The sequence below is a fragment of the Cupressus sempervirens genome, chromosome 9 (genome assembly GCF_028749045.1).
Source record: "Cupressus sempervirens isolate cs-2001-9-10 chromosome 9, ASM2874904v1, whole genome shotgun sequence".
NCBI lineage: Eukaryota > Viridiplantae > Streptophyta > Pinopsida > Cupressales > Cupressaceae > Cupressus > Cupressus sempervirens.
The window spans coordinates 474,758,457-474,784,303 of record NC_143126.1 but is presented as its reverse complement, the minus strand read 5'-3'; the positions used below and the strand labels follow the sequence as shown (position 1 = coordinate 474,784,303).

General features: G+C 33.0%; 1 pseudogene; it reads left to right on the top strand.

Moving 5' to 3' along the window:
• The first annotated feature begins 2,030 nt into the window (after positions 1-2,030).
• LOC149539381 (serine--tRNA ligase, chloroplastic/mitochondrial-like) lies at positions 2,031-25,419 on the top strand (annotated as a pseudogene).
• The last annotated feature ends 428 nt before the right edge of the window (positions 25,420-25,847 follow it).

The following is a 25,847-nucleotide window of genomic DNA, read 5'->3' as shown; positions in this document are numbered from 1 at the left end:
CTTACCTAGGACTTGGGCTTCAACTGGTGTGTGCCTTTTAACCTTCTAGATCAGTTTTGCCAATGCAATGGTATGTTCAATAGGTCTCATCTTCAAGAATTAAGTTCTTGGATCCTACGACATTTCTGTTGGAGCATCTGGAAGGAGAGAAATAAAAAAATCTTCAAAGATAAAGAGGAGCTGGCTATAGTGATAGGAAAGAAAATATTGCTAACATTAAAGAAAACTATTTAGTAAGGAAAGGGGGAGATATAGAATTAGGTGGCAAAAAAAAGGAGAAGGAAAAAGACAAAAAGATGAAAAGATAGGAAGCCAAATGGCTTCTCCCCCTAGAAGGTTGGCATAAAGCCAACTTCGACAGAGCATCCAAAGGAAATCCTAGCTCCTCGAGAAGTGGAGGCATAATAAGGAATGAAAATGGAGATGGTATTGCGACTTTTTCCCTCCCACCGGGTTATCGAACCAACCACTTTGCAGAAGCGAATGCAATGTGTAATGTTGTCAAAATGGCTTTTGCAATTGGATTTACTAATCTTTGGCTTGAAGGGGATTTGAACAACATTGTAAAATGTATTAATGGAAAGTCTCAGCCATCATGGTCGATTGTGAATCTCATTGATGAGACTCATGAGACTCTTGCTAAATTCAGTAGAGTCCACGCCACTCATATTTTTCATGAAGCTAACCCAGTTGCTAACAAGTTTTCAAATATTGGGGTTAGCACAAGCCAAATTATGACATGGAATCCCAAAAATACCTTGCCGACAGATGTTAAAAGTATGATTAAACTAAACAAGATCCAAGGAAGTACGAAGAAGATCAATGTGCAATTATGAGTATGAATGGATCAAGGGGAAATGTTACTTCCTAAAAAGTTAGCATGGGAAATTGTAATTGCTACAATTTATTACAGACTAGTTGACACACTTTGTGGTTCATTTATTAAATTTACAACAGGAGCAATAGAAGGGTTGATTCTTTCTGCATTCTACTTAATCACAGATGTTCCAATCTATTGCAGTGTGAGGTGCATATGAGAATTGCAGCTATGTAGAGTGTAGATATGGTTGGTGAAAGGTGTAGAAAGGAGGGAGAGGGTGAAATTGAAAAATGGAAGAGCAAGGATAAATTTTGGGAGTAGTTGGATCAAGGCGGGATTACTAGATACATTACGAAATTGCATGGCTTTGATCAAGAGGTGACTAATAGTATGATTGGTTCATGGAAGGATGGTAGAGTGAAGGTGAATGGGGTTTCTTTCATGATCACTAAGGAGGTGATTTTGACCATTTTTGAAATCTCGATTGAGGGTTTTAAGTTTTTTAGGGACAAGAAGCTCTCGGCTAATGCTATGTGGGATTTTGTTAAGGATGAGAAGGAACTGAAAGCCCTGAGGAAGATTGACACATACTATGTTCTTGATACCATGAAGAAACTATGGAGGTATATTATAAGAGCTATAATAGAGTATATTACTTTGGACCCTAGGTTTGATAGGGCTCGTACCCACCACTTTGTTCTTTTGAATCATTTTCGGTGCAGCCATAAAATTTATTTTCCTTTTTACTTATTAACTTCTTTAAGCAAGGTGGTGGTTAGATTCAAAAAGAATCCTACTGATAACCCCATGTTGCATGAGGGGCTCCTGTTGCTTATTTATGAGCATTTTAAGGCTCAAACTATAAGCAAGGCTCCCACTCAGACTGAGAATGTAACCTCTAGAAGCTTCAAGTTCTCTTCAGACTTGGATGACATTTAGAGCTTTAGCTCTGAGGATGACGTGATTTCTTCCACTGATTAAAAAAGCCACCCATCAGGTCAAGAACTCACCTTCCTCCATCACCCCTAGCAGAAAAAGTCCTAGGGATCATGGGCAGAAGCATCCTGTGAAGGATGATAGCAATGAGAAGGACGATGTAGAAATGAAAGAGGAGGAAATGGATATGCAGGAGGAAAATAAAGATGATCGAGGAGGGAAGAAATGCAAAAGGGAGGGTTTGGAGGATGAGATTATGCAACAAGAATGAGACATGTCTTTGCTGCGTCTTTCGCCTATCCATATTCATGCACAACCTGAGGAAAAAAGTTTGGATTCTAAGGCCAAGGGTGGGGAGGTGCAGGTAAATAACAGGATGAAAGCTTGGAAAAACTTTAAAGTTAGGACCTCAAAAATGGGCATTTTTAGAGAGGCCAAGATCTCGTAGGTCCTCATGGATAACCAAGAAGAGACAAGGCTTGAAGAACTCATAGACCGGACGATTGTGGCTATGTCAGACAAAGCTAGGGAAATCAGGCCGAATCTCTTGAACAATGCCTGCAATAGCATGATTGATAACTTCAGATCAATCAAGTGGATTTTCCATGAGCTGGAGGAGGTCAAATAGTAGCAAGTCATATGGAGGATAATAGGAATGGAGCAGACTTTGATAAAAGAGATGGCAACGATAACAGGCTTAGTCTGGTGGAGAGAAGGATTAACAACCTTGAAATCTACAATCATAATCTCTTGAATTAGATGATTTTGATGCTAAGCTCTATTAATAGAAACATCATATCTTTAATGGGCTGGATCAAAGATAGAGTTATGAAGGATGATGATGATGGAAAAGATAGGGAAGAAGCTAGAATGGGAGTCAACACTGCAAAGGACAACATCAACAATCGTTAGGACCATGAGGATCAAAGGATGCACCAGCAAGAGGCTGAGGAGAACAAGATGGCCTATGAGGCAGCTCAAGTCATGCAAGACCTGGAGAGAAAGAACAAGGACTAATCCTCTACCTATTCTTTTGTTTCTATTTGTACCTTTTTTTGGCCTTTTTTAAGGGGTTTTTCCCTATTTGTTTCTTGTTGTTTTTGTTCCTGGTCTTTTCTATGGTTTTTGTTTGTCAGCTGGGCCTTGTGCTTATTTTCAACCTTTGAACTGGAACTTTTTTGGCTAGGCTTTTCACGCTTATTATTAGCCTTGTTAATGTTTTAACTCTTGGGTTTCAAGGTCCCTGTAAAACCTATTTATCTAATCAAACACTAATAAATTAATAATGATGTATCATTATTGAATTATTTATCTTGTAATAAATTTTAAATTTTAATTAAAACTTTAAGTATGCTATCTATATTAGAATAATTTAATTATATTGTAGTAGGTCCTTAATTATAGCCTAATATAATTATTGAAGTAGTTTTCAAACATTATAGTCAATTATATATTAAATATTTATAAAATACTCCACTTTCATCCAAACACTTTGATTAGAACACTATTAGCATACCAACTTTTTATTTATTAATCATCATCAAAAACACAAAGTAAGGTAATTATTTTGTTAATATAAATAATTCATTTGAATGTAATGCACAGATACATAGATTCCTATTTCTATTTAATTTTTATGAATGTGTTGTTATTTAATCAAAAAATAATATTAAAAACATTGCATAAATATGTCAAATTTTTTCTTATATGAAAACATCAAACATCTTAGATGTACTTTAGACTACTTTGGACAAGTATTAATACAAATTTGTTATTGTTATAATAGAATAATAACCAAAATTATAATTATAATTTAATATAATATCACAAGTGTTAATATAAAAAAGGGGATGACTCGACTAACATTTGATGAACAAAGATCAATAGCTCTTGAAGTATTTTAGGTTGATTTGGACAACACTCAGCTTATTTTCCCAACTGACCTCAAAGAGAAAACTCATGGCATAAATTTATCACATGTAAATAATCTCTATTCATTTAGACATGGTAAATAAAATAGTAACACATGGTGACACAACATCGACATAATTTATATTATACTAGAAAGTTTTGAAAGGGGACACATTGACCACCATTTGATCAATGAAGACCAATGACCCAAGATACATTTCATTCTAGTTTTGGCAACAATTGACTTATTAATACCCCTAAAAATTAAACATGTGACATACACATATCCGGTGAGAAATGAGTATGGCATTGTGCACTAACATGACTTCTAAAGAGGTAGTGGTCGATGTGTTGAGTCCCAACCACTATTGGATAATCAAAGATCAATGGTTGGAGATGTAAATTGGTCCAATTTGTCTATAGTAGTCATTTTTTCAAAATTTTCCTAAAAAGCAGACATGTGGCTTACATGTATCAAGTAAAAAATGAGTATGACATTATGTACTAATGCGACATTAGAGGCAATGGTTGATGCACTAACCATTGTTGGATCATCAAAGATGAATAGTTAGATATGTATTTTATGATTGTTTTTGGTAAAATAATAATTTTTTTCCAAAATTTCCCAAAAAATAAGTCTTCAGAAAGAAGTGTTTGACTCTTTGGAGACATAAATTAGCAATTATCAATAAAGTTAATCCTGATTTAAATTGTAACTGTACACATTTCATAATAAATTATTATACAAGATTTACATTGTAAAATGTACATAATAGTTAATATTAAACATAGTCTTGAATCTCCCACTTCTATAATTTATAAAACTTTCTTTTGTGTTGAATCTAGACTATGAGATTTTGTTTTCATTGTTCAATATTTTATCTCTACACAAACTATTAAGATCTCTATAAAAGCATTGGAGCATTACTGATCAGAAAGGTGTTATGAACTTACAATTTTCAAGTTGCAATGTAGTCTAAGTCTTCTATGACAACTCATAGACTAAATTTATAAATCAAGGTTTCAACTTTTTGAGTAAGATCCTCAACACATTTTAAATTTTTTTACCATAAGTGTAGTATCATTCGTAGAAGTAAGGGTTTAATTTTGAATTTATCATGCATTGTAAGCCTACATTATTTACATTCTAGCAACTAGCTAAATTTCAAAGTAAAATATTAGAGTAACAATTTAGGGTTTAAATTTTGATCTCACCTATATTTGTAAGTTGCAATTTTTTGACTTGCACAAACTAGTTATAATGCTATATTTTACTGATGAGTTTCACAATATCTGTGATCCTGTTATCTATGGAAGGAGTATGAAGTCAACCAAACATGCAATTCAAAATAATCAAAATGATCCACAAAAGGAGTTAAAATATATTAAAGACTAAAAAATGATAGGGTCTTTTGTAAATAAAGTTGCAACATAGATTGTGGGAACAACCCGTTTGGGGTTTCTTCTAGTATTCTTTTGTCCAAAATTTATAATGGTTTGTGTTGAAAACTATGACGAAAAAAGAAAGGCAATTTTCAATCAAAATACATAGGGGTAGTTCTATTAATAACACATAGTGAATTTTCTATTCTATTAGACCTACAATATAAAGCACAAAACCCTACCTACATTGACCTAGAAAAATTGGGAAAAACATATGAGAACTTATGCCCATATAGAAAACATTCATATATTAGAGGATTAGTAGATAGATTAAATCTATCTCATAATCATAAATCGCCTTATGAATTGGATATTTTTCACAATGAGTTTAGGACACTATATCCCTATTATATAAGTGTTTGTGTTTGGAAAGTAACTAGAAAGTGGGTGCTAATATTCTAGAAATGATTTTCAATATTCATTCTCTATGAGTTATAGTAAGATATAATTATATTGAGTAAATTATTCATGACATGCAATAGCAATTGTTAATGATTAAAACAAGTTCACAATCAGAGTCATAGAAGTCATTTAGATACATGATCTACTTGTACTATCTTATGTTATCAAAGCATTGTCAAATATTTGAAAGGAACAAGATTCAACTAATTTTTTGTAATCAAATATTTTAATGCACACTAGTGATTAGAATGAGTGATCTCCAAGGGGACTTAAAATACTTTGTAGACTTCTTTTTGGCACCACTTTATCATAAAATTATAGGCACTTCAATGCCTAGATATTCTATATCTTGTAAATAAATAACTCAACTAAGAAGTCAAATTCAATTAGTTGACTGGTACTTTATGGAAGAATAAATTGTATTAAGGTTTTATGATTCAGAGGTAGAACCCTACTGTTGGTGTAAATATGTATTCACTATTTAAAATTTACTTAGGTTTACTTAGGTTAATGCATTACTTTATTATTTATTAGGTTGAAACCTAGGAGTAAGTGTGCTCTCACGTGTTGTCTTGTTGACAACACAGGAGTTAGCAAATCTTTTATGCACATGGTGTCTACAACACAGGAGTTAGCACTCGAATTAAGCACATGGTGTCTACAATATCTCTATATGAGATACACCTTGTCATACTTATCCTCTCATCTACAATGGGGGATAATCCACTTCTAGTGGATGTGTGCTTAGTTGTCATGCTTATCTCCTAGCTATTTCTATAAACATTGTAGATGCATCTTAGAGGCCTTTGTATATAGGCACTCCTAGCCTATGTAACATAAAATTTTATGAATAAACTTTCATATTTTTATTCCAATCATACTTTTTTGGCCTATTCATTTGTGCTTGAGTTCCTTGATCTTGGGAGATATTTCCCTAAGGAAAATTCTTACATGGTATCAAAGCTGAGGTAATTTCTCTTCACATTACCATTGGAGACCATTCTTTATTCACTTCTTGGAGTACTTCGACTCAAATCTAGAGTATCATAGTCATTGAGAGTGTCTAGAACCAAAGAAAACCTCTCCATTGCATCCAAAGTGTCGATTAAGTGATTTTAAATAAAAATTTGCCTACCCTAGGCCATAGTCAAAATTAAGGCAAATTTTTTTGCAAACCAAAACTAGAAGGTTTGATTTATAGAATCGGTATGATTAATTCATATGTATACATTTAAATTTCAAATCTTCATTTTATCATTTGCATCTCTACTATTTTTTCCAAATTTGCATTATTTTATGAACTTTTTTTGGCCATTAGGCCAGTAGAAGAGATTTTTTATAGGTGAAGATTGGTGCTTGCTGGTGCAAATTAGATATTGGCATCATATTCAAAAGGTCAAGAAACCCCCAAATCAACTTTGGTTTCATAAAAATTAGACATTTAAGGTGAAATTTAGAGTCATTTGAGTTTTTGAGATGCGGTGACAATGTTTCAGGAAAAAAAATTACAACATTGATTTTCAAACAGTGATATCTCCCTCATACAGACTCCTATTTTTGAGCAATTTTTTTTTGTTTTGATGTAGAATTTTGTGATCTACACATTGGTATAGGTTGTTTGAGATATTTGTTCTTGAATTTTTTTGCAAATCACAAATCCCAATTTTTGCCACTTCAAATGCTTAGTACGGGCTCATCTGGACACATAATTAAGTTCCATTATTTTTTTAAGTGCATAATTTTTTTGTCTACTTTCCAAATATGCAATTATAATATAGGCTCCTATAATTAGAAATACTACTTTTAGAAATCGGGCCTAAATTAGCAAGTGGTTGTAAAGTGCCTAAATAACAACTTGGGGGCAGGGGTGGCGGGGGGGGGTGTGTGAATCATTTATATAACAATCTTAATTCAATTCTTACTTATCAAAAAAAGTAAACAACAATAGGGAAACCCTTGATCAGAAGGAAAACCCTGGTTGGAATGATGCCCATAGAATAATGTACTAATCTGAATATTCTTTGATAGAGGAAAGACCCTGTTAGGAGTCTATTGCATTGCTTAGTACAAAGAGTCCCTATTAGGAGGCTTTGAATCCCTATTAGGAGATTCCAATCATGTTAGGAGTTGTAGAAGGAGCTAAACCCACTATCCAAATAGCTTCAAGATCAGATCAACAAACCGACTATCCAATTGATCTCAGTACTATTCCTTTCATAATAATAGATGTGGAACAATAATCTCCTCTCTTTCTTTTTCCATTATGTTAGACCTCTTTACCTTTAGATCATTCAAACACATTTGGAACTCATTAATAAACCTTAAGGTCACTTACACATATAGCAGATTACTTTGCTTCCCTCCTTAGTAATTCATAAGTCTTCTCTACTTCTTGATCACACTCAATTGTTGTATAAAACTTGGAAAAAAAACTTTTCCTTTATACCATACTAAATTATTAACCCTTTGAGTTGGCTTAACATACTTAACATTATTTTGAGTTGTCTCTATATTTAATTAAATGAAATACACATTTAATTAACGCCGTCAGCTCTTAGTTGTTCACAAACTTTCACATGTGAAACTTCTATACTTGTGCATTTGTTGACATCATTACTTGTTAGTGTAGTTCCTCTAGTTAATTTCACAGCCTTTCATTCCAAACAAAAATTATTATATTGATTATATAACAAAGATTGTTTCCCTAATGCAGTGTTTCCTGCGATTCTCTGTAAATGACTGGTATCTTCCACATGATGTCAATTCAGGTTCTACACACTTGACCAAATGTCAAATACATGTTGAAGTACCTTCTATTAAATATGAATAGGCATATATGCAATGTGGTGTCCTTAATTCACAAATCTTAGTCTACTACTCTATTAGTCTTACTATGTTGTCATCAATGACAAACACAGTCATAACACTATTTTAAACTATTACCCCATAGCATTAGCATTCATGCTAACAATCTCCCCATTTGGAATTGATGGCAACATAGATGGAAAAAATCTAGTTCCAAGAACAACAATTAATCAAATCCTTCAACACTATTCAACACTACTCCCATTACAATGTTTTTCATGTCACTCACTCTCCCCCATTGACATCAATGTCGTTTGAGGTAGTAAAAAAATCAACCTATTAGCACAACCAAAAGTTGATTTGTTGCTCTACAATTCTTTTATAAAAACCACTAGTATCTAAAGATACTATTGTATACCAATTACCTATTTCCAAGAGTCCTTGATTGACTCTGTTCATCATAGATACTCTCCCATTGGAGAAGCATCAACATTTAGTCCAGTCTAACAATGGTGCTATGTACCTTGGACTAATGCACTTCTGCATCTTCTACTCCGAGATAGGTAGGGGCATAACCCCAACCATACCTCTTAGGTATTCAAATGTATCCTTTGGTAAGGCCTTTGTAAAAATTTCTACAATCTTTTCCTTAGTGCTGATGTATTCCAATTTGATTTCTTTCTCTGCAACTTTCTCTTTTAGTACATGATAGTTTATTGCTATGTGCTTAGTTTTAGAGTGCAAAACAATATTATTAGACATGTCTACTTTAGTTTTGTTATCACAATAAATGATAACAGGTTCTATGAATGTTATTCTAGTATCCTTCATCATCTGCTTCATCCATATACTTGGTTACAACTATTTGCTACTGCAACATACTCTTCTTCTACAATACTTTGAGAGGTACAATCTTGCTTCTTGCTGAGCCAAGAAACTAATCTTCCTCCAAGGAAATATGCTCCTCCACTAGTGCTTTTACTATCATCCCTATCTCATGCCCAATCAGCATCTGTATATGTGCAAAGAGTAAAATCATTATTTCTATCATAACAAATACCATAATCTAATGTTCCTTTCAGATATCTAAATATTCTTTTTACTGCTACATGGTGATACTCTTTAGGATCAGCTTGAAATCTTGCCACAATTCCAATTGCATCAGCTATGTCTAGTCTACTATGAGTCAAATATTGTAATCCATCAACCATAGATCTGTACTTCTTTTGTTCAATAGTAGGCGTCTTATCTTTGCTTGATAACTTATGACCAGTTACCATAGGAGTTCCAACAGGTTTGCAATTTTCCAAACCAAATCTTTTCAATAAATAATTTAAATACATGGTTTAAGAAATAAAGATACCTTATTTGTTTTGAACAGTTTGCAGTTCCAAGAAAAATTTCATTTCACCTATCATCCTCATTTCAAACTCATTCTACATATCTTCTGAGAATTTTTTACTAGCTTCATCATTTCCACCAAAAATTATGTCATCGACAAATATAATGATTATTAGTAAACCATTCTCTATTTCCTTCAAGTACAAGTTATTTTTTGTTTTTCCTTTAACAAATCCAAGTTTTGCTAAGTATTTGTCTAATCTTGCATACCAAGTTCTTTGTGCTTTCTTTAATCGATACCATGCTTAAATCTTTAATTTGCAAACTATGTCCTTTTCTTTTGTTAATGGAAAACCCTTTGGTTGTTCAATGTAAACCTCTTCTTCAAGTTCTCCATTCAGGAATGCTGATTTGACATCCATCTGATATACCTTAAAGTTCTTGCTTGCTGCATATGCTAGGAACATTTTGACTACTTCCATCCTTGCTATATGTGCATATGTCTCTTCATAATCAATTCATTCTTGCTGAGAGTATCCCTTGCATACAATTCTTGCCTTGTTTCTTATTACTTATCCCCATTCATTCATTTTGTTTCTGAACACCCATTTAGTGCCAATTACATTTTTGTCCTTTGGTCTAGGAACCAATTCCCATGTGTCATTCTTGATTATCTACTAGAGTTCTTCCTCTATTGCTTTTATCTAGTGATCATATTTGATTTCTTCATATGCGCTTCTTGGTTCTACTTGAGATATCAAACATAGTTCTTCATTAATTCTACTCCTCACCACTCCTCTTTCTTGACTTCCTATTATATGATCAGCACAATGATTTCTTGTCAAGTTTCTATTTGGGGTAGGAGTTGCTACTTCAACTCTTATCTCAGGTATTGCATTCTATTCTTCTTCCACATAATTTGCACATTATTTTGCATGTCATTATTACTCTTGAAAAATAACTCATTACTTCTGTTAGTCATTCTAGAGTAATCTTCTCCATTAGATTTATTGTCCATTATCTTTTCCTTGGTACCAAACTTTTCATCAATTTTAACATTTGTGCACTCTACTATATTTTTTGCTCTATAGTTGAAACATCTTTAAGCTTTACTTTTCAATGAATAACTAAGAAACATACCTTAATCACTTCTTAGATCAAATTTACCAATATCATCATCTCTTATGATGTAAAATTTACTTCCAAATATCCTGAAGTATTTTGACTAATGGTGAATGACCAAACCATAATTCATAGGTTTTTTTTGTCCATACCTTTTCTAATCTATACTCTATTTAGTGTGTATACTATTGCATTGACTACTTCTGTCCAAATGGTCTTTGGTACATCATTATCAAATAGCATGACTCTTGCTACTTCAACAATTGATAAGTTGCTCTTTTCAGAAATCCCATTCTTCTTAGGTGTATGTGGTAATGATAATTGTCTCCTGATGGCATGTTCTTCACAATAGATATTGAATTCTCTAGAGGTGAATTCTCCTCCCCTATCTAATCTTAAGATTTTAATCTTAAGTCCAAAATTCATTCTCAACTTTGTTCTTAAATATCATGAATTTCTCAAATGCTTTTGATTTCTCTTTAGGAAAAGCTACCCACATCGCCCTAGTGAAATCATCAACAAAAATCATAAAGTACCTTTCTCTATAGAAACATCTTGTTCTTGTAGGACAACTTAGATCTACATGCCTTAGTTCCAACTTTTGTGTAGTACAAAACTGCTTGCTAGGAAATGAAACTCTTTTTTGTTTAGCTAAAATACATTCCTTACAAATTGTGTCAGTGGGCTTAGAGATCTTGCGAAAATATTTTGTGCCATTGCCAACTATGGTCAATCTTTGCTACTAAACATGTTATTTTAGTGGAGTTTAACTAAAATACATTACCTCTCATTTTTGTGCCAGTACCAAGTAGATTCCCTTGTTTTTGATAATGTATGTATCATTACCAAATTGCAGTTGATAACCTTTGTCCATAAGTTGTCCAACATTCAACAAGTTATGCTTTAGTCCATCAACAAAATAAACATCACTAGTCTATGTTTTATCATCAAGTTTTATATATCCAATTCCTATAATATGACAGGATGCATTATTCCCTACTCTGACAATTTCTCTATCATGGTTTATAAATTTGACAAATTTTCTCATATCATTAGTCATGTGATGTGAACAACCACTATCAACGATCCAGTCTTTATTTTCAACTTCTGAAATCAGTGCACTTTCTTCTCTAATTTCACTATCAAGATCATCCTCTTTTATAGCTACAAATCCTAATTCATCTTCACCTTTTCTTTGATTAGATTTTTCTTCATCTTCTTCTTCATTACCATATAGACAATTTCAAGGTTTTCTAGATTTGAATCTACCCTTAAACTTTCTTTCTCTTTTAGGACATTTAGATGCATAATGACCATATTCATTACAAATCCAACAGTTAAAGATATTCCTACCATCTTTTTCTCTTTCCACAAGAAGATCCACTTCATCTTGGATCTTTTCCTTAATGGATTTGCTGCTGCTAGCAATGTCTCCTTATGTTTTTGTGTTCCTTGCAAAACCAAGCTTGATGTTCAATGCACCGAATGCTATCTCAACTTTTGTCAATTCTCCAAACTATTTTGGTTGAATCATATGTGCTATTGTCTTGAAAGGTGGTGTCAGACTTTTGAAGATCATTCATATCACTTCATTATCAGACTTCATTCCATCATTAAATGTGATTCTTGCAACAATCTTAGATATTCTCCCAACATAACTTCTTAAAGATTCTTCTTCCATCATTCTAGCACCTTGGAATGCGCACTATAAATTTTGCAATCTAACTCTTTTTGCATGCGTATCTCCTTCATAATTAGCTTCTAGAGTTTTCCAGTTTTCATGAGATGTTTTAAGTAGTTTTACCTGAATGTACTCACTTTCAGGTAATGCTGACAATATTGCTTCTCTTTCCCTTATATTGTACATAAATACTTCTCTCTATTCTTTTGTGCAGATTTCAAGTTGATCTTCTTCTGCAATGGTTTTGGATGTCTTAGGAACAAGCCAATACCCTAGTCCCATGTGCAAGAGATGTGTCTTCATTTTATCCTTCCATATGTTGTAGTTTGTGCCATCGAATCTAGGGTTTTCTTTTATGAACATATTCTCTATGTATCTCTCAAAGTTGTTAAACTTTCCTTCAAGTACTTGTGGCTCTGATACCAATTGTTAGAAGTGACAGTTCACCAATATAACTAAGGGGGGTGGCGGGGTGAATCAATTATGGGTAAACGCACAAACCTGTGTCAGCTTTTATAAAGAAATGTGATATTAGAATGTGATAGTTCAACATTAATGACAAAAAAATGGTATTTGTGTTTAAAATATGAAGATGATGTAAATTGATGAAATGTGTAGAATTGGATGAATTTTATGCCTATAATTTTTATAATTTTTTTGAGTAAGAATTTATTCATTTTATTTTATTTTGAAGTCCCTTTTTTAACTATAAAATAAATAGGGTGTAGTTCCCGTCAAACAAGTATATGCAAACCATTTTTTTTGTTTTGATTTGAAAATATCTTATAGATGACATGTATAGCTACTGAACAAAAAAAGAAATAATTATTTTTGAGGTATATTTTCATTGTTATAAGTACTCAAGTTCGACCTTATCAGAGTCCAATAGTTTTTCCCTCCTATCAAAACTTCCCTATCAAATCTATACCTTCTTGAAAAAAAATTACATATTCATGAAGAGGATTCTCTCCTCTAGAGATAAATATAATTTTTTAATTTTTTTAATATGATTTACTCTTTTTTTCCTTTTTTGAGTGAGAATTTTCTGAAATGTTGAAATATTGACTTATAATATTTTGAGATTATAACATATTATAACTAATCAAAACACTCAAAAAATTATATAATGATGATATTGAATCTGAGATCTATAAAAAGGTAATTTTACTTTTTGAAAAAAAATGAGTTTTAATAGAAAAATGAGATTTGACCAAAATAGGTTTTGGTATCATAAACAGTGACACAAATATGTGCTTTTACCCTTATTTAAGAACCTTAATTCAATTCTTACTTTATCAACCAAAGTAAATAGTAAACATAAATGCACACACACAAATCCATCAGATATGTTGACTAGGGGAACCCTTGATCAAAGGGAAAACCCTTAGTGGGAATGATGCCCATAAAATAATGTATTAATCTAAATATTCCTAGTTAGAGGAAAGACCCAGTTTGAAGTCTGTTACAATTCTTAGTACAAAGAGTCCCTATTAGGAAATTCCAACCCTGCTAGGAGTTGGAGAAGGTAGCTAAACCCAGTGTCCAAAAAGCTTTAGGATCAGATCAATGAACCCATTGTCCAATTGATCTCAGTATTATTCCTTTCAGAATAATAGATGTGGCACAATCTTCTCCTCTCTTTCTCTATTCAGTACATCAGACCTCTTCACCTTCAAATCATTCAAACATATCTAAAACTCATCAGTAACCCTTAAGGTCACTTACACACATAGCAGATTACTCTACTTCCCTCCTTAGCAATTCACAAGTCTACTCTGCTTCTTGATCACACTCAATTGTTGTATAGAACTTGGAATACACTTTTCCTTTATACCATACTAAATTATTAACACTTTGAGTCAGCTCCACATACTTAACATTATTTTGAGTCAGCTCTATATGTAATTAAATGAAATACACATTTAATTAACTCTATCAGCTCTTAGTTGTTCACAAAATTTCACATGTGTAGACTCTATTGCTACACACTTGCTGACATCATTAGTTGTTAGTGTGCTTCCTCTAGTTAAATACTCAACCCTTCATTCCAAACACAAAGTATAATATTGATGATACAACAGAGATTATTACCCTAATGCTATTTTTGCTATGGTTCTTTGTAAATCATTGATATGTCAAATTAGGTTCTGTGCACTTCACCACATGTCAAATACATGTTGTAGTACCTTCTGTTAAATGCTCATAGGTAGATATGCAATGTGGTGTCCCAATTTCACAAATCTCAATTTGCTATTCTATCAGTATTACTATGTTTTCATTAATGACAAATATAGTCATAACACTATTTTGCATTGCTCCCCCATAGCATCAACATTCATGCTAACAATTTGAGATCTCTATTCTTGATTTTTTTTGCAAATTGTAAATCCCAAATTTTGCCACTTCAAATTCTTAGTACAGGCTCATCTAGACAAATAATGAGGTTTCTTTTTTTTTAAAGTCCATAATTTTTTGTCTACTTTCCAAATCTGCAATCATATTATAGGCTTCTATGGATAGAAATGCTACTTTTATAAATAGGCCCTAAATTAGCAAGTGGTTATAAAGTTACTAAATAATACATGTTAGGAGGGGGGGTGGGGGGGGGAGGGTGGGGGGCGCGGGGGGTCGGGGGAAGGGGGGGGTCTTTCTTTGATTCTCTCTTGTATTTTGGGGTGCGCATACATTTATTGATCTCATGGAGTCTTGTCACACATGTTAGTTTGGTGTTACACCAAAGTTGACAAGTAGGAACTATCAAAAATGTAGTGTTTTGATGCTTGATCATCTAAGAGAACATCAAGATGTGTTTCCTTATCTATATTCAAAGATATTGCCATGTATTCCTAATTTGGTACATCTTTCTAAACTTCTTCACTTTCTTTATAATAGTGTGAGTAAGGAATATTTTTCTCCTCTTAGTATGGCAAGTTCTCCACATGAAATTTGGATAGATCTTTGGGAAGCATATGGTCATCCATGAGTCCCTCCATTTCCAAAGGACATTCTATTTCTAGTCACTCTAGTTATGGTAGCCTCAACTCTAGATGAGATCCCACTTCTTGATCAAATTCTGGCCATAGATACTCCTAATTCAGTGCAATAGGATTTACCATGTCTCTTACTTCAACTTCATGGGATGACTTCCTTCCAGAGATTGCAAGGTTATTTATGGTGTCTCACATTGAAGATGTGGGAGACATCATCAATGACACTCATCTTCTCTTTGTTAAGGAGAATTCTATTCCAGTTGTTTAGAGGGTACTATTTGACCCTCACCCACTTGATCTTTCTTTCGAGACTAACATGATTGTGGACACTTCTTTATAGCACTTAGAGGAAGACTCACTAGTACATTTGAGGTCCATTTTCGACCATTATTGGTCAAAGTTTTGACCCAATTTTTGACCAAATCTCAACCAAGTTCAACCAACCCATTGGTCAAAAATTTGACCAACCTACTACTTGTGGTTGGTCAAAATTTTGTTGGTCAAAATTTCAACCAATACGTTGGTCGAAACCTTTCAAAAATTTTGGCACAAGTTCCACCAAGCATTGGTCAAAATATTGACCAATTCTTGGTCAAAATCTGTCAAGTATTAGTCAAAATTTTGACCAATGATTGGTCAAAAACAGCCATGCATTGGTAAAAATTTTGACCAATGATTGGTCAAAAAAAGTCATACATTGGTCAAAATTTTGGTAGAAAACTGCTGGGCATTTGTCAAAATTTTGACCAATGCTTGGTCAAATTTTTTTTGAGACTCACACATGTTGAGGTCCACTTCAACAATGGCCCTTCCTATGAAATTGTTCTGTAAAACCTTTCTAATGAGATAATGCGTTATGATCTCTTCATCAGTGGGATGGAACATGAATCTAGGAGGTAGTTGTGCATCACCCATATCATGACTGTAACTAAAGTTAAGAGCCTCTATTATTGAATTCTCTTAACTTTAGTTATAGTCATGATATGAGTGATGCACAACTACCTCCTGGATTCATGTTCCATCCCACTGGTGAAGAGCTCATAACACATTATCTCATTAGAAAGGTTTTACACAACAATTTCATAGGAAGGGCCATTTCTGAAGTGGACCTCAACAAGTGTGAGGCTTAGGGAGGTTTCAATTCCCTCCTTTATTATTCACTATGCATAGAATCTTACACACCCATTTGATCTCGAATGATGATATGTACTAAATGCTAAGTGTCTGTGCTGAATGCCCCAAAATGATCCATTTCATGGCTTCATTTGTGCACAATGTCTTTCTAGTTTCTTTCTACTCACATGCCCATTTCATTTCATATGATCATCTAAAAATTGTGTCACTCTAAGCTCTAGTCAACTATTTCCTCTTGAGTGATCATCTCATAACTATTGAATGAGAGCTTTGGGATAAGCTATAGGCATCCATCAAAGCATAAAGGATTTTCTTAGATGATGTAGATGAAGTAGTACAAGGATGGGTGACAAGCATTTTGGTAATTCTTTATGTCTTGTTAGATAAAGATGTAATCATGTTTAGCAAATAGAAATCAAAAACTAGTAACATACATTGCAAAAACAAAAAAATTCATGTGATGGGAATAAAAGGATCACTAATTTCAGTATCCCAATGTTTTTAACTTTCATTCCATTAGAAGTGAGCTATTTGTGCATAGTAAACAACTTTTCCTTGCCTTAGGGAATTGTTTCAATATTATGATACATGTAAACACTATATCTATTGTGACACATATTTGAGGGAAATGAGAATAATTTAAGATACAAGATAGATAAACAATCATTACCAAAGCTCTATATTAAATTGATTTTGTACAAGAAACCATGCTATTAATTCACTCCCTAATATGTCTAGTTGTTGTACCCAGCAAAGGAGCTAGCTATTAGTGCATCACAAATTGCACTTTCCCAATCATGCGTAAAAAGAATGAGATGATTAGAGGTATGAGAATAAGATAATACCATCACAATGCAATTTTAATAGGTGTTGTGAGACATGAAGTGAAGATATCAGCTGGAAATTCTGGACTTTGAGGAAGAATCTCATCTACTCCACAAGCTGTGAGTAATATACAATCCTTCATTGCGACTGTAGAAGAAATACTAGAACCCAAGTCTTGATGCTGCACATCAACCAAAGACACTATCAAGAAATATATTATATATGCTCAAAAAAATAATTAACTTATAAAGGGGCATATGTATTTGTTTGGATTAATCATAGAAAATTCCATGCGCTTCACAATTTATTGAGCAAAACTTATCTCCAAAAATGCATTCACAATCATACCAGCAATAGAATGATCAAACACATAACTTAAGGGTGTCCCAAACCATGATTCTAATTCATAAACTGATAGGGGAATGTATTGTGTGTAATCTTGCACTACAAAAAAACAAAAGTTTTCAGCCACCTAACAAGATTATAAGAGATACAGAATTATGTTCTACTAAGCACTTAACATTAAATGTAACCTTGTTAAACATCCATGATACCAACATTCCAAGATGATATGCTCTTAGTATCCCAGCGGTTATTGAAAATTGTAGAGGAGTCAAGTAACAATGAATCTCATATTTAATTTGTACAAAATAGGAAGGACAGGAAAATTTTCAATAGTTTTCTTCAAATCTTAAATTACACCAAACAAATTTGCATAAAATGCCAAGCAACCTCATTTCTTTAATATCAACATTTTTTTAGCAAAAACCCAGAAAAGCTTACCTCTGCATTCCTTATTCATGATTCTAATGACGCAAGGTAGTATTTTTGTTGGCAGGTATAAACTAAAGTCTAAAGGATACAATGTTGAAGTAGCTTCAAAAAGATTGTCTGAAGGACATGATATGCTCAGGCTGAAGGAGCTTTGAGATTCATTACCACATTCGGGAATGGGCTCATATTCAATCTTTTGAAGATTGAAGATGAGCACATTCCTGAGTGTAGTAATGAATCTATAACCTTGACACCCATCTCTTTGTAGACTTGCACACAAGCTTCAGAATACTGATGACACAATTCATTTGTCCGTACTATTGCAGCAAAAATACTATTGTAGAATCCAAAAAAGTTTGGCCAAACAAGTAGATTACAGAATCATGAAATTGTGAACCATTACACACACACAAGAAGAACAATACCTTGAAGCACTACTAATCAAATCTTCATTAACAAGTGGGCAACTTAAAAAAATCAAGCATGTCGACTCTGAGAGGTCCTGATTAAAGAGGGCTACTAAACTGCATCCTGGGTGAGCCAAAGCAATAAATATATTAGAGCAAGAATATCCAACATTTGCATATAGAGTAGCTGCAATACCAACTTCCATATCAAACACATGAATAAACTATTGAAATACTAAAAAGTATATGACCTCATCTCTATGGTAATCATATTATGGCTTTATTGTTGTTTGGAGGACAATAAGACTAATTCAATGTTAATATATTATAAAGTTGCTTTAGGAACAATGTGCAAATTTTATAATTTATACAACTATACCTCAAAAACCTATTCATATGTCTTTTATCAGTCGGTGATATGGAAAAATGAAGTAGTTCACAATAACAATAAATAATGGAATCATATTCATAGTAATCATCCACAACACATGGGTTCAAAATAACAAATAGTTCAAATTATTGGCAACTTAGGCAAGAACATCCTTTTATTTGTATCCAAACATGATGGGTAAAGTAACAAAACATACCCTCAATAACAGGGTCACTAACTTGACCACACAAACTAGATATAGTAAGAAGGGTTAGTGAACCCATGTCATTCCTTTCCATATACATTCATTAGCCATAAACTTGTATATACATTATACACACTTGAGGTGAAGCATCAAATCTGATAATTGAAATCACAGCCAAACTATCATAATATTGTGAACATGTAATTTCAATCTAGAAGGCACATATCCATCCTAGAATTACATCATATCAGAATGAACTTAATATAACTTTAAATCCTATGGTAGAAATATTAGGGCAGGGTAAGAGTTAACACTTGGGTGGGCACAACATTACATATTTCGCCAACATCAACATGCTCTTTGTGACCACATCTTATGAAAATGTTTTGGAATGTATTTGTTGATCATAACTAAAGCTCTGAAATCAAAGAAATTTTTTTTCCTTGCCCAGTTGCATAAAATAGTCAGGCACGAAGAGCATTTGAGGGTCAAATTCTACATAACTTGACGCTATGAAGGAGATGCTAATAAAATATTTGTTTTCACCTCAAAGCCTATCAAAGTTGTGAAAGGAACATGATAATATGATTTTTAATAGAAAAAGAATTAAAAAGATCTTTATCACAAGTCAAATGATACCTTGTTGTTCAAGCTTCTCTCCTTTAATGACATTCCTAATATCATCACTAAAGTAATTAAAAATATTATATTGTCAAATGGTCACCATGAAGGAGCTCAAGGATTTCATTTTGAACATGGCTAAAAGACAAAACACCTGAACCTGATGAGATCTCAAACTCTTTTAGCCATTAGTTTTTTGAACTCATTGTGGCTGACCTCCAACTAGTTGAAGATGTTCACAAAGTGGTATGCTCATTGAAGCCATCAATTTCGCCTTAGCATTGGTACCTAAAGAAGAGAACACTCTCGCCTTCAATAGGTTCACGTCTGTTTCTTTTTGAAATTCATTTGAAAAATTCATAACTAAAATCTTAGCCAAAAAAATAAAAAAGATTTAAGTTTTAACATCCTTGAGGAGCAAGTATGATTCATTCTAGGTAAGTAAATGTATGAAAATATTGTTATTGTTGCACTGGATACCAATAGCAAGGTGACAGTCATTTATCTATCCCAATTATCAATCCCAATTCCATTTATTTATCCCAATTCCCAACCTTAAAGTAGATGGTCATTTAGCTCTTCCCACTCATATTTATTGGGCCCAAGTGGCTATGTACCTAATTACTATTAATTCTTTAGAAATAGACTTTCCCAAATCTTGTAATGTAGTTACCCATGCAAGGGAAACTCTAGACTTCTAATCCTACATCATATCCTAAGGATGGATCTCATATACATTACTATCCAAGAACATTTTTCACAATGTTATGAACCATGGAAACTAAATATCTTTAAAAGTAGGCACAATAAGCTTGCCTCCCAAAGAGGAATAATAGTCAAGGAAATGCAAGGCTTAATTGATTTAATAGAATTATGGAAGCATTTGGGCCTATTCAAGCTTTCTATAAGGAATCAACTCAGAGCTATTCAAGAAGACAGTATTGTGGAAGATATCAAACTTAAACACCTAAATGAGTCAACCAAAGCCATTCAAAACTGATTTGATACCAAAGAAAAGAGAATCATAATTACCTTGTAGGAAACTCCAACTAAATGCTTTTCATACCAAACACCAATGCTGGAGAACTGTAACGTAAATAACTAGATCAAGAATTTTCAAGCGAAAAGACAAAGCTAAGCCCAAACTTAAGCCTTGATCGTCCTTCAGAATGCATGTTTGTGTTGACATGGATTCAAAAGAATTATTTTTTAGTTCTTTGTGACAGTGCATGATGGTAGCTCTAGAATATTAATTATGTTAGGCTAAGACTAGCACGCAGGCCATTGCAATATTCTGAGTCTAACATATTTAAATGACTAGTGGTACCTTTGATTATGGTAGAATTGCCAGTGGATATGTTTTACATCTCCAAAGTAGGTTTTTTTTTTAATGTGTATAACCCCTTACTTTATCTTTTGGCATGACTATTTTTGATGTTTAGATCTTGATATTGCTATAACCCTATTCTAATAACATACAAAATGTTGAAGCTTGAAAGGAATTTGGAAGTTTTTGAAATCCAAAGTCGGTGCTTTGTTAGTTGTATCTAAATTTGTCAAGAATTCAAGCCCTTCGACAAAGCTATAAATCATTTAGAGTATCTCAATAATCATTAAACCTTGTCCAAAAACTATTTTTCAATTTTTATAGCAAATTAAATCTGAAGCCTTTTGTAGTACCAAAATGGGCTCCAAAATGTTCAATTTTTTTTAGTATAATACAAAAAGAAATCAATTGTGAGGACTTGCAGGAGAAATGAAGAGACAAACTTACAGATTATAATGATGGACTGAATCAGAGAAATGAAAGGAATGTCGATCAAAGAAGAACAAAACTGTAGGTATTCCAGTCCACCTTCAATCCATGGCATGATTTGAAAACCCTAAGAAAAACAAATGAAACAACAATGTCTAGTATAGCAACAAAAATTGGCACTAAAACAACTAGAAAAGATCCTAGCATTAGCAAAGAAAACCATCATCTCTACCCTTACCATATTTTGGTTCATCCACAACGACCATACATAGCAAATTCCCAAGTCTTGAGCATCCCTCTCACATTTTTGTAGAATTTTCTCATAACAATGAAGTAGGGCACGAAATTTACCTTTTTACATTTTAACATATGAAGCCTATGTTGGTCGAAATTTTGACCAACATGGACATGGATTTTTAAAAAAAGGCTATTTCTCCTTGCAAATTCTGACCAATCTAAAATATTTTAATAGATGGTCAAAAATTTTGGTCTAAAATTTTTTGTCCTTATCAAGATTTTTAATCATGTAGTTTCGAATAGGAGTGGTTAAGAATACCCATCTCTCACAAACCTGAATAATCCACTTAGCACTCACTACATCTAGGTGATGCTCACAGAAATGAAACATTATGACTTCTTGAGAGCTCAACTGTGATAGTGCTACTTTGATTCAAGTGCAATTAACAAGCCAACTTAGCTTGCTACCTCATTTGCAAAACTTTCATAAAGTGTTGTGTCCTATGAAACATTGATTATAGAGTTTCTCAGATCATTCATTAACAAGTAGGTGCATTTTCAAGCTTGTAATTATCAGATCCCTTAAATATCTAGCAATAGCTTAGAAAGAAAATGGAACTCTTGCTGACCATGTATTTATGGTGTAGGTTAGTGCCTCAAAGTTCTATTACCTAAAAAATGAGGCTATTTTATTGGAGATGGGACTCATTAACTAGGCTCTATCAGAACTCACAAGAAAAGGATATGTGCCTTTGAGTACCCCTGATATTGTTTGGGCATCTATTCTTGAAAAGTGTTTCTTTCAACCCCAAGTAGAGAATACCCAAGTGTTAAGTCCTTTTATGATACAAAATTTGATTGACAAAACAATTTCTATAATTAATAATTTATTTTCTTAGTTTTCCTTTTTATATGTTCCAAGGTTCAAGTCATAAATCATTGGAGTTGCAACAAGATCAAAGGTTTAAAGATAAGATGGTGCATTTGAAAATTTGAACCACCATGATATAGATATACTAATTTTGTTTTGAGTAGGTATATTCTATATATGGAACAAACCAGTGTCTAGTAGGAACCTCAGAGATTCAATTAGGGGCACTATACATGGATCGCATTGTAGCTGACACGCTCTTGCCAATAAAGCATGTTGCTTTTTTACATTGCTTCGTATAGAAGCTAGTGCTGCAGACTATGCAACAAGGTATGATTGTATTTTTTTTATGGAAGTGTCACTCTCTTGAGTAAATGGAAGTGCACATGTTTTCTGCTATATTAATTTTTATTGCATTACATCAACATTGGAAACTATGATTGCATTAAATAAAAGGTAATCTATTCCAGCCAACATACGTTTCTTGAAATATGAAAAAACTATTCAACTAAACAAAATGTCTGTAACTTGTATGCACTCCATACTAATAAAAAATGTGGTTTTAGGTTCTTGGAAGGGCCAATGTTTAGATTTAGTATGTTACATGATACTCATTAATGCTACTTAGGATTGATAACACTATGTGGAATGGTGTGCAAAATGTTTGGTAAAATTATTATTATCTACATAATGGAGACCATTGAACATGTAAAATCAACAATTTCTTGAGTACTTTGATTTGTATAATACCACATAAAATGTATGGTCAGCTTATATTCTACTAATATCTTGCAACTATGTCAAGTTGAAAACAAATGCATGCTCAAAAGAAACTATATTTCATATTGGAAAATAGAACATGCTTTCAAGTTAGTAAATGTCAATAAACTTCCCTGGCTGAAGGTTTGATCTCTCTTGGCAAGATAGGTTGAGGTCCCTAGTTCTTGTAAGGGACTTGATTCCCTCCTCATGAACCCTTACATGTATACTTTAATGGAGGTTGGTAGTACTTTTGGATGAGTGTCAATAATCTTTGTTTTCAAGTTAAGCTTTGGACTCATTATTTGGGGAGTATATCCCTCTGATGTGTGTATTTCATTGGTCATTAAGGTTGTCAAAAATATTCACTCAATTTCAAGAGTGACCTTTGTTATGTTGATACATGTTGTGTTGACTAGTTTTATTATTTTAATTGTTGGCTAAGGTATTTTATCAGATGACTATACATCTTTAAATGTAATGGTTAGGTTTTAATTGACAACTATTGGTCCTCAAAATGGTTCTAATGCTGTCACAGAAAGGGCACATTTATGAAATACCCTCCCTGTATCATTTGCATTGTAAATGGAAACCTTAGAATAAGGCATTAATTGTTATATACTAATGCAATCATTTTGATCTGAATTGTTATTCTTTTTTTCTACCATGACTTATTATCTTGTAGTGGGGTAGGATTTTTTATGGTTACATTGTTGTGTGCATGTCATTGTGAGCCCATCCCCCATACAGGGTTCCCCCTGTAGCTTCTTTAATGTGTGGACAAAGGCAATGGAAATAGATTCTTAGCCTATGAAGTGAAACTTCTTGATTCCATTCACTTGCCTCTACTCCACTAGAATAAAATAGTAGTGCTTGGAGGAGAGTGACAATGTGTTCCAGCTCTCTTATAGTTACATGGAAGGTGTATTCATTGAGGTTGAACTCAATCCTCTCTTGCAATTATAACTAGTTAAAAGTGCAAGAGGATTTCTTCATTCATCACTTTCCTTTAACCTGTCTGGATATATCAGTCATTCAATTTTAGGGAAAACAATTATTTTTGTAATTAGACATACGTATGTTTTATGCCTTCATTCTTATTTCTTTATATACTAAGTTGTGCCCACTACCCACAAATAGAATATTGGTGACAGATGATTGAGACTCCAAGCCATAATGATGAAAGATACCATGGTTGCACACTGCTTTGTTGTTTGAAATGCTTCATAACTAACAATAATAGATCTGTGTTATATAGATTCCTCAGCTCCTTTCGGTGAGTGATTAGTGAATTGAGATTTTTTTGAATTTCTATTGCCTAAAGTATAGCTATTTTTTCTAGGTTGTTGGGTAGAGGTTTGTACTGTGTCCATCAGTTTAGTAAGGTTGAAATGTTTGTGGTATGTCATCCAGAGGAAAGTGAATTATTCCTTGAGGAGCTAATTAGAATTGAGGAAGATCTCTTTTCTTCACTTGGATTACACTTCAAGTGAGTTAGAAATCTTTGGCTATTTAATTGATTATACAACATATTTTTTTTGTTTTTTGTTTTACAATTTTTGATTTTTTGCAGGACACTAGACATGCCTTCTAAAGACTTAGGTGCACCAGCATACTGCAAGTATGATGTGGAGGCATGGATGCCAGGTCTAGGGTGGTATGGTGAGGTATACCCTAAAATGTAATGCCATTCAGTAAGGACAATATTTGATTGGTAGATAGGAAAAAAATATATGCCTCTACAAATATTCATGTAATATTTATACAAATTTTCTTATTTTCAGATATCCAGTGCATCAAACTGCACAGATTACCAAAGTCATCAACTTAATATTTAGTTTTGACCTGTAAGTGCAAAATCAACTCTTTAAGTGGGTGTCAAGCCTAAGAAAGGGAAAACCCCATTGCCACCATTGCAGTTTGTACATACGTTAAATGCAATAGCTTGTGCTATACCTAGAATGATTATATCCATACTTGAAAATTTTCAGCAGGAAGATCAGGGATAACTTTAAGGAACCCCTCCCTCCCAAAATTTATAAAATTGTAGTGAATCACATGTCATTTGGGTGAAAAAAAAATTAATAGTTTTGGTGAATTATGCATCAATGGATGGATATTTGGTGGCAATTTTTTTAATAGTTTAAACAATTTTTATAAAATAATGGCGATTATAAATTTTGGTTTTAATAAAATTATTAATATTGATGGTGAATTATATTTTGAAATATGAATATTGGTTGGAAAATATTTTAATAACCGATACCTTTTTTATAAAAAGGTGGCAAAATTATTTTCCAAATAATTGAATTAATTTATTTGTTATGGCTAATGGTTTTCAAAAAGTTATAGTTGGTATGGCTATTTTCAAAAGATGGGAAATAAGTAGCCTAACCTAACATACCAAATTACCTAAATTATTGGCCACTACCACTGT